Genomic DNA, 10908 nt, shown 5'->3' with positions numbered 1-10908 from the left:
TTTTCTTTTCTACTGTGATTTAAACTCTCTGTCAGACACTCTCCTATTGGCAGAGCTGTTTTGAGCAAGTCTAGAGAAAGTGGTTGCCCTAGCAACAGAAAGTGTAATACAATATGTAAAAGATTTCAGAACAATTCTTTCCCCACTTACCTCCAGCCAAGCACATTTCCTAGAATTTTTGCAAAGATAAAGGAGGGCACTGTTCCCCTCCCCCTGATTAATAGAAGAGCTGTGAATAATGACATACTCTATCTAACCCCCTCAGAATTAGCAATAAAGGCTCCTGTTTTCACACAGCACAGAAAATGTGTAGCATATTGTAATGTAAAACCAGCACTTTGTACTATATGTATACAGCATGTGGTGTATTCTATAGTTAATGCCAACAATTAAAATATGACATTTTTCTCAGTCGTGGTATAATTCCGGACATGCCCTCAGGTATGTGAAGTGCCGGGGGGGGGGGCATTTTTAAAGTCTTTTTAAAATAACTGCTAAATATTTTATCTCTAACAATCACTGTTTTCAGGTTCCTGTAATTTATATGCTTTTTGGCAGGGAATCGCTGGCAAAATGGCAAAGAAAATGTCTGTCACATGTGGAGTTGCAGAGGACCCCAGAAGCACGAGATCAGACGCAGCCATAGGCTGTAATACCAATTTTCTAGCATTTGTAGAACCACAGAATTGCAGAACTGGAAGGGGCTACGAAGGTCAGGAATGTTTTGTCCAACACAGGGCTTGAACCCACAACCCTGAGATTAAGAGTCTCATGCCCTACTGACTGAGCTAACCAATGGTCCGATGGCGCTGTGGTCTAAACCACTGAGCCACTTGGGCTTGCCAATCGGAAGGTCGGCGGTTCAAATCTATGAGACGGGGTGAGCTCCCGTTGCTCTGACCTAGCTTCTGCCAACCTAGCAGTTCGAAAGCATACCAACGTGAGAATAAATAGGTACCACTGTGGCGGGAAGGTAAACGGTGTTTTCATGCGCTCTAGTTTCCATCACGGTGTTCCAGTAGCAGTTTAGTCCTGCTGGTCGCATGACCCGGAAAGCTGTCTGTGGACAAAAGCCGGCTCCCTCGGCCTGAAGTGAGATGAGTGCTGTAACCCATAGTCGCCTTTGGCTGGACTTAACCACCCAGGGGTCCTTTACTTTTACCTCTTAGCTAAATAGAACCCCTAAACTATGTACTCCAGCCCACCAGGTACATTTTCCACCAAACTTCCTAGGCAGCTGCCACCCACAGTTGAATGGTGACATAAAATATCCAGTGAGCATTATTTAGATTGGTGGCTGGACTAAGATTAAGTGGGCCTTCTAGTCTTTGGCCATTCAAATTCCTAGACTAGTTGATGCTTGACAACTATCCTATGGAGGCTGCTCCTTATATATGAAAGTTATACCTAAAGTTTTCTCCAGGAAAAATCAAGGCAGCCAGGGGCGGAGCAAGCGGGGGGGGCTCCACCCCGAGCGACGCCCTGGCGGGGGTGACAGACACTCGGCCTCCCTGGCCCGCCCCTCGCCTCCGCCCGCAAATGCGCAGTCCGTTTGGGGTGCCGTTGGCGTGTGGCGGCTCCACAGTGTTCCGCACGCGCTCGGCGGCCCTTACGCAGTGCCGCTTTCACGCAGCACCCCTTAACAGGTCGCCGTGCGCGAGCAGCGCTCCGTGGAGCCGCCACAGGCCAGCAGCGCGCCGATTGGACTGCGCAAGCGCCGGATCTAGCGCGTGTGCAGTCAGCACGGGGTCACGGTGACGTCGTTACGTAACATGCATGTGTCATTCCGTAGTGACGCTGCGCCCCCGGGTGCATGGCAATTTGCTGCCTGGTTATGGCAAAATTGTGTGCAAACAGTTTGTGTATGGAGTGCCTCACCATGTAGCTGGGACAATTCAAACAAACAAACACACAATATATTTATCATTTTCAATTTTACAAATCAACACACATCAAACAATCCATACGTTAATCATTAGCTTCCCTCCCCCACCTCCCATGATTCATTGCGGTTCTCCATTACTTCTGCATACTTTAATTACTCCATATTTTAACTCATCCAAGTATTCCCTTATTTATATTTTTACTGCTAATTTTATTGTAACCCTGCTAATGTTTGAAGGAGTTTACGATAATTTTTCAAATATTCCACAAACTTTTCCCAGTCGTCCTTAAAATTTCTTCCTTCCTGTTCTCTTAATTTCCCAATGACAATTTTCTTCCTTACAATATTAAATATTTATCTCATATGTCATTTCTTATTATGATTCGATTTGTAGATCACATCTTTTTTTGTTAAGGAAAGTGCTGCAATTATATTAACTCATATTGATGACAAATTGCGAGAGAAGGAAATTTGATTGAAAATATAAATTGTACTGTTCACGCAGTCTGACTCTACATTACTTGGTGCCCAGAGCTGTTGTTGTTGCTGCTGTGCTTGTTCATAACGTAACCACATTAGATAGTTTTTTGTAAGTCATGGTCATTAAAAGTTTCAAGCATTGTCAGTTGTAGCCAGGTCTTGATGGGCGCTGTTCCTGGGGAGCCACCTGCATTCATTCATTCATTCATTCATTTTGCATACCACCCTATACCTATAGATCAGTGTTTCCCAACCAGTGTGCCTCCAGATGTTTTGGGACTACAACTCCCATCATCCCTAGCTAGCAAGACCAGTGGTCAGGAATGATGGGAGTTGTAGTCCCAAAACATCTGGAGGCACACTGGTTGGGAAACACTGCTATAGATCTCAGGGCAGTTCACAACATAAAATTACAATATAAAAAACACAGAATACATAATAAAAATAGAAACAAAGACAACCCCTTCCACATTTTAAAAGGACATCAGATGTCAATCAACCCAAGGCCTGGATAAAGAGGAACATCTTCGCCTGGTGCTTAAATGTGTATAATGAAGGTGCTCTTCTCCTTGGGAAGAGCATTCCACAAATGGGAGCCACTGCAGAAAAGGCCCTGTTCTTATGTTGCCACCCTGTGAACCTCTCGTGGAGAAGGCACCCAAAGAATGGCCTCAGAGGATGATCTCAAGGTCTAGGTAGATTCATAATAAGAGAGGCGGTCCTTGAGGTATTGCAGTCCTGAGCCGTTTAAAGCTTGATAGCACTTTGAATTGGGCCCAGAAACTAATTGGTAGCCAGTACAGTCAGACTAGGATCAAACCATCTCGCCCTGATGAGTGACCTGGCCGCTGAATTCTACACCAGCTGAAGTTTCCGAACTGTCTTCAGAGGAATTTTGCTATATTTATATCCCACCTTTCTTCAAAGCAGTGTAAATATTTCTCCTCCCACCATTTTATCCTCACAACAAACCTGCGAAGTAGGTTATGTGGGGAAACAGGGACTTGCCCAAGGTCACCCATGACACAGTGGGAATTTGAACCTTGATCTCCCAGGCCCTAATCCTAATGAGTCCCAAGGTGACTTGGTTGGTTTAGCTACTTCATAATTCTTTGCATGCTGTTCTCATCCATCCTGCAACATGGAAAACTCAACAAGCTGATGGTATTTAACACCAGTAAAATTGGCTAAAATGTATAGAATGAGTGGTAAATCATGCTGGAAGTGTAAAGAGAAAGATGGGGAATTTCACCATATGTGGTGGACATGCGATAAAGTTTTGGGAGATGATATATAATGAATTGAAAAAAATCTTTAAATATACCTTTCCCAAAAAACCGGAGGCATTTTTGTTAGGGATTATGGGAGGAGAGATTATGAAAGAAGACCAAGTATTGTTTATGTACGCGACAACTGCGGCTAGGACATTGTTAGCCCCAAAATGGAAACTTCAGGAACTACCAACAATCGAAGAGTGGCAGATGAAAATGTTAGACTATGCAGACTTAGCTAGACTGACTTGCAAGATCCGAAACCAAGGAGAGACAAGGTTCCAAAAAGACTGGAGTAAATATGTGGACTACATGGAGAAAAACTGTAGAAGTTTAAAAACACTTGCAGGATTGAAATAAATCCTACGAACTGACAGACAAAAGATAATAAGGAACTGCAAAAAAGGAGTTAACAAGAAAACCGTATGAAGGGAGGGAGGGAAGTCTCAGCTCGGCAGAGCAAGGCAAAAGAGGGGAATTTAAGACGTATTGTTTAAAAGATTTGTTTTTTGTTTGTTTTGTTTTGTTGTTAATTGGAAAATTGAATAAAAACTATTTGAAAAAGAAAAAAGAAAACTCAACAAGCTGTGCCGCACATGTCAGCATCCAATCATTCAATAAAAACACTGGCAAGTAACCACCAGAAAAGGGGTCAAAACAGAGGGTGGGATGAGACAGCGAGGTTTCTGGTTGTCTACCCATAAATTCTTCTTTTTCTTCACGTCAGGGAAGGTCCTTTAATGAGTTGCTGCATTACAGATTTCATTCACCTGTGGAACAAATAAAAAATTAAGGGCTTTTAGACCAGAATCCTCTGCATGCATATCCAGAAGTGTACAGTTTTTGCTACCTCACCTGAAAAGGTTTCAGAAAAGGGCAACTATAATTGTCAATGGGATAGAGCAACTACTTTAGGAAGAAAGATTGCTGTCTTTTGGACTTTTTAGAGAAAGCCCCTTCCTAGAAGGAGGGGGGTTGTGGGTGCCACGAGGCCCTCACATGCTGGGGGGATGGTTGCCATCCCCCAACCCATTGGCTAGCTCCCGCACGGGTGCTCCCTTGGCTCGTCCAATCCGGACGTTCCAAGGGGGCGTGGCTCACTGATTCAAGCAAGCGCAGCCGGGAGTCTGCCTCTCTTCCCTAGACTCCCCCAGCCGCTTCATTTTCCTGCCCACCCTCCCTTTCGGCAAGGCTCTCCTTTTGACATTGCTATGGACCTCGGTCAGTTGCCGTTGAAGGGCCTGGTAGGAATTTTCCCACTTGGCTCTGACCTGGTGGTTTTCGTCTACCTCGTAGCATCTCGTCACAACTTTGTTTTTTGGCGGTGGGCATTGGATTATCTCTGAAAGGTTACAGGTGGTGGGGGGAAGGTTGGTTCCATCACCTCCCCCCAAATGCTGAAGGGTACTCCCTTAAGGAGTCCGGGGCGTGGCCAAGTCCGAAGCCGTGGTAGGTGAGTGCCAAAAGGCACGCCCCCTAGCGGAGGCCCCAGGGTGAGTCCTAGTTGATCTGCATAGCAGGGCTCACCCAACGGTGGTTAACCCTTCACAGACTGCCAGCAGAACGGGCTGGAGTCAGATATAGACGGTTAGATCCAATGCCTAAGCCAATACCTCTCTACAGCCGTAATCAATAAAGTTGTGGCTTTTAATGCCCATTAACCTTATGCAATGTGTCCTGTGTCTTTATTTATTCCAGGAGGGATCGGGGGATCGCCACACAATAGGCAAGTAAGAGATGACATGGTAGGTGTTTATAAAAATTATGCATGGCATTGAGAAAAAAAATATTTCGCCCTCTGTCATATCACTAGAATTTGTGGGCATCCAATGAAGTACGTAGTTCAACATTAGTCTAGAAGGTGTGAATCAGCTTAGTCTGCATCAGAAATCTGAAATATCACGTTCTTCTTGTGTCTCTGATTGTGGTGGGTTGTAAAACAAAGGCCAGGCTAGGAAAATAGAAGCAATAGTAGTGGTATTTCTATGTAAAAAATAACAGCACAAAACCCAGCTCTATATTGTAATGATGGTGTGTGTGTGTGTGTGTGTGTGTGTGTGTGTCCTCTCTGAGAAATGTTATCAATGACATGATTTTACTATGAAGGACTTTGGCTATGCAGCAAAAATATAAATACTTCAAAGACCAATTTCCATTTGTATTGTCCACCTCTGAAGATGGGATCATATATTTAGGTTTGACAAAAAGCGACTGTGCAGCAGGTGTGCGAATACAGTGTGTTTAGTTTCTTAGCTCTTCTGTCTGCATACAACCAGAATATAATTCCAGCAATTCTAAGAGGGTTTTCAGTGCTGTAAATTCTAAGTATTTAGCATTTCTTCCTTTGCCATTGAATTTCTCTAATCGCCATCCATGATTTTGTCCCATATTTTTAAACCTCAGACATGCATTTGAAAGCTTATAATTTTCTGCAGAAATATTGTTATGAGATTGGTGGAAATGGTTTCAGTTAGTGAGCATTCAAAATTACCTCCAGGGACCCGTCAGCAGCAATTTTGATTTCTAAGACCTCTGGACACACTTATTTATTTATTTATCTTAAAATATGGGCCCCTCTTTCTTCCCAAAGGTCCCCAAGGCAGCGTAATGGATTAAAACTACAATCAGTGCTTAAACGACAGCAGGGAAAACAAAGCAACTGCACATTCAATATAGTGGGAATCAAATCTGAATAATTTGGGCTTCTATTCTAAGAGTATAACCAGAAAGAGTGGATCCCCCAGAAAGTCAGTGGAGAAACAACATGCCAGAAAAAAACCACATTTCTGACTGTTAGGTTATAGTGTGAGATGTGATGGTGGTAATAATAGAAGCAGCAGTAACAGGCCTGTTCTGTGGGGCAGCCACATATTGTTGTCCTGGGCCTTGGAGGCAGGGCCGGCGCGTCCATTAAGGCGAACTAGGCAGCTGCCTAGGGCACCAAAATGGAGGGGGGCGCTGATCAGCCTGCCCGTCAAGGTCAGGACGAGCCGAAGACTGCAGCTGCCGGCTCTCCCCTACCTAACTAACATCTGAGCCTCTCTGTTCCTGGCTGCTTTCTGCAGTTGGCTGCAAACCTTTGCTTGGAGCTGGCTCACTCCTGACATATGAAGGGGTTGAGTAAATTATGGGTAAAGGGGAAGCAGAGCCCTATGGTGCGGGAGAGTGTTTGCTTCTGTTACATTTCCCCCCTTCACTGTTGAATGTCTCTGGGAGGATTAAACAGTTATGGAGAAAAGTGGATAGATTGTTAACTGGGTCCTGGGATAACACATGCAGCACATAAATGGAGAAAGGCTGATAAGGACCAAATACTCTACCCCCATCTTTGTGTGCTTGAGAGCATTATCTCCATTCCTGATTCCTCTAATGCGTTCTCTCCAATAAAAGATGGAGAGGGAAAAAGGTGTGCCATGATTTTAATAATGCAATTATAGCCCAAGAGTCTGACAAAAGGAAAAGAGATTTAACATTCAGTTTTCCCAAATGCCATCTTGTTTTTTAATTGTATTTCAATACATCTCACAGAAGAGGCTTAGTCCTCTGGCTTTCATCTTACCTGTCTTGTTCCTTTTCTAGCATATGACATAAAGATTTCTCACTATCTGCTCATTTGCACAGTCAAACCAAACCTGCACCAGCGAGGAGACTAAAGTACACCCAGATCTTGCTCTTCTGATGCTCGATGCTTGTCAGCATCCAGTAAATTCTTGTTTACAATGTCTCTTTCTGATTTCCTCGGAGGAAGCATCCCATGGAAGTGAAGTGAAGTGAACCCTAAAGGAGCAGCAGCTGGAGACTGGCAAGTAAATAAATAAATAAAAATGATTAGGAAGATGGCTCTCTCTCTCTTTCTCTCTTTCTCTCTCTCTCTGTCCCCTCACTTCTGTTTGGCTTGCCATCAGGCACTTTTGCTTCAGATAGCCACATTTTCACATTCATTTCTGCCCAAACACTCAGATTTTATAGTGCCAAATGCAAAACAACCCGAGACTCTGAACGTATTACAGACCACACAAAAAAATGTTCACAGATAAAGGAAAACAAATACAGGAGCAACTTTTTTAAAAATAAAAATAAAAATCTTTATTCGATTTTTTTTTAAAAAAAACACAAACATCAGAATCAGAAAAGAAAAGAATAGATATCCCAATAAATAAATAAAAAGAAAAAAAAACATACAAAAAAACACTTCCTATTATTTACAACACGCTTCCCTTTATAAATTCACTTTCCCATGTTGTGTAGCAATGTCCCTCCCTCCCCAGGAAATAAAACACAGGAGAATTAAAACACAGGACACAGTGAATTAGATTTAAGTGGGCGAAAGGGCCACAACTTTATTGGTTTCGGATGTTGAGCGGTATTGGCTTAGGCATTGGAACCTAACCGACTATATCCGACTGTAACCCGTGTGTTACAGTCTGGGAGAAATTAACCACCAGAAAGGAGCCCCAATGATGTAAATCCACTGAGACACCTCCTGTGGCCACCGTTGGGGGGTGCCATCAGGCCCTGACCTCCGTAGGCCCAGGACAAAGCAACCGCCCCCGGAACCCCTTTAACGGGGTTAAATCTCCAAATTGCGGGCAGAGGATGACGCAATCTGCCCCCCCATTTCTCTTATGCAAATTTCCAATGCCTAACCGCAAAACCAAGTTGTGACGAATTGCCATGAGGTAGGCGAAAAAACCAGTTTGGCTAGTCCAAGTGGAAAAAGTCCTACCCGGCCCCACGGCCAACCGAGGCGACCGACCGAAATCCACAGCAGCGTCGGCCTAACCTGCCTGACCTGCCTAGCCTAAAGGGCGGGAGGGTGGGTGAACTTCTCGCTCTGGGATCCGGGGCGAAAGAGGATGCGCTCCCGCCCCGTCCCAGTTTAAATGGAGGGAAGCCCCGCCCCGGCTGACCCGATTGGCCAGCCTGCTTATGACGTGGCGGGGATTCCCCCTCTCGCGAGAGGGCTGAATCTCAGCCCCCTCGCGAGGGTTCTGTCGGGCCAAGCCCACAACCCCACCTCCGTGTCAGCGGAAGTGGTTTTGTGTAGCAATGTCCCTCCCTCCCCAGGAAATAAAACACAGGAGAATTAAAACACAGGACACAGTGAATTAGATTTAAGTGGGCGAAAGGGCCACAACTTTATTGGTTTCGGATGTTGAGCGGTATTGGCTTAGGCATTGGAACCTAACCGACTATATCCGACTGTAACCCGTGTGTTACAGTCTGGGAGAAATTAACCACCAGAAAGGAGCCCCAATGATGTAAATCCACTGAGACACCTCCTGTGGCCACCGTTGGGGGGTGCCATCAGGCCCTGACCTCCGTAGGCCCAGGACAAAGCAACCGCCCCCGGAACCCCTTTAACGGGGTTAAATCTCCAAATTGCGGGCAGAGGATGACGCAATCTGCCCCCCCATTTCTCTTATGCAAATTTCCAATGCCTAACCGCCAATCGAGCCCCAAAGGCTCGCCGCCAATACCCTCACACCCGCAACCAACGCTCTAATCCCCTGACTAGGTCCCCCAACCAAATATCATTTCCCAGTGGTGATAAATGTACCCCATCCTCTCGATAAAGGGCTGCTTCAGTGCGTATCAATTCTGGGTGATCAATTATCTGACCATTAAGGTCCAGCACCCTGCGCATCACAAACGAATTCAGAAGCCTCCTGGATTTGTTCAAAGCTTTAGGGCAGTGCCCGCCACGCCAAACACGCCTTTGCAACAGGCAGGACCACAGCAGCGTCATCCCAGGGAAGGAAGCCAGCAACTTATCAAAGTCCCCAAAAATGCTCAATTTCAAGTCTACGGCGTTCCGGTACGCCAAATCATTCTCCCCCAGCTGTATGACCAACGCGTGGGGGGGCCCAACTGAAGCAGCCCTGGCCTGGATTGCTGGTAAGAGTTCACTCCATCGCATCCCCCTCCGGGAAATCCACGAAACTTTCACATTTTCTGGGAGGCCAAGACCGTTCCCCAGACCCGTTTCAACCGCCCTTTTCTGGGCCCAATGGATGATGCTGTGACCCGCTATCCACACCGAGATGTGGTGCCCACCTGAAAAGGAAAATGACAGGCAGGGATCAATTTGGGGAGAAGGCTTAAGGGGTGGGGCGCAGGTAGCCCTTGTAGGCGTTCGATTTCCACCTCCCCAGCTCCTGAATCCTTTCAGACGACAAACCCATATGCATAGCGGAGGTGGCTGCCCCAATACGAAAGGAATGGGCAGAGAATTGGCTGGGTTCCAGTCCACAAGCTGCTATGGCTTTACGTAGAACCCGAGTGAACTGGGCACGCGTGAGTTTGGACTTGTCTTCGTGAACCAACAGAGGGTCAGTGCCAGCTGGCCTCAGGGAAAGGAAACGCCTTAGATCTAGCACCGGACCTGGGCCGTGACTGCCAGTTGCTGGTAGGCGAATGGTGGCACCCATTCCCCGCTGGTCAGTCTTTGATCGTCGAATGTGCACGACCGCTAAGGAATTGGACAAGGACACATCCTGCATCCTGATCCCCCGGGAAAGACCATTGGGGTGATCTTCGCACACTACTTCTCCAACCCTTAGGGCTCCAAAAAATGCTAAGGAAAAGGCTGCTGCAAAGAGACTAGATTCGTAGTCGGACCAGCAGAGGGCGCGCAGGTGGGTGTGAATTTGACACAGCAGATCAAACGTGATCGGCCTTCTTGAGTCGCAAGCCGGCGGTTGCAACCTGCGCCATCCTTCCATGGCCCTGCGAAGATGGAAATTATCACAGGGGTCCCTGGAGTATAGTGATTTGCAAAAGAATGATATGGCTGCTGTGTGCAAATTAAGTGTTTTCGCTGCGCGACCCAGATCCCTGAGGTGAACCACATACTGCATGACCTCCCTTTCTGAAGGGGGGTCAAGCGGTGCGGGAACGGGACCTTTACGTCTGAAACTTAGAAATTCGTTCCACGCGCGCCTATATGAGCTCAACGTGGAGGGGGCAACAGACGCAAATACTCCCTTCAAGATTTCTCGCTCCCAAGGCTCCATAGGGACTCCGGGAATGGCTCTGGCCACTGCTGTGCCTCCGGTGCCAACGAGCGGAAGCGGTCCATCTGGAAACGAGACAATGCATCCGCGATATCGTTATTTACCCCTGGAACGAACTTTGCTGTGAATTGCATGTTCAATTCTAAGCTGCGCAGCACAAAAGCCCGAAGAAGGGCAGAGACTCTGTTGGAACGGGATGATTGCCGTGAAAGGACACTAACCACCGCCTGGTTGTCGGTCCTAAAGCAGACCCGGC

This window comes from Zootoca vivipara, chromosome 10 (assembly GCF_963506605.1).
Source record: "Zootoca vivipara chromosome 10, rZooViv1.1, whole genome shotgun sequence".
In the NCBI taxonomy this organism is placed as follows: domain Eukaryota; kingdom Metazoa; phylum Chordata; class Lepidosauria; order Squamata; family Lacertidae; genus Zootoca; species Zootoca vivipara.
This window is presented reverse-complemented; position numbering follows the sequence as displayed.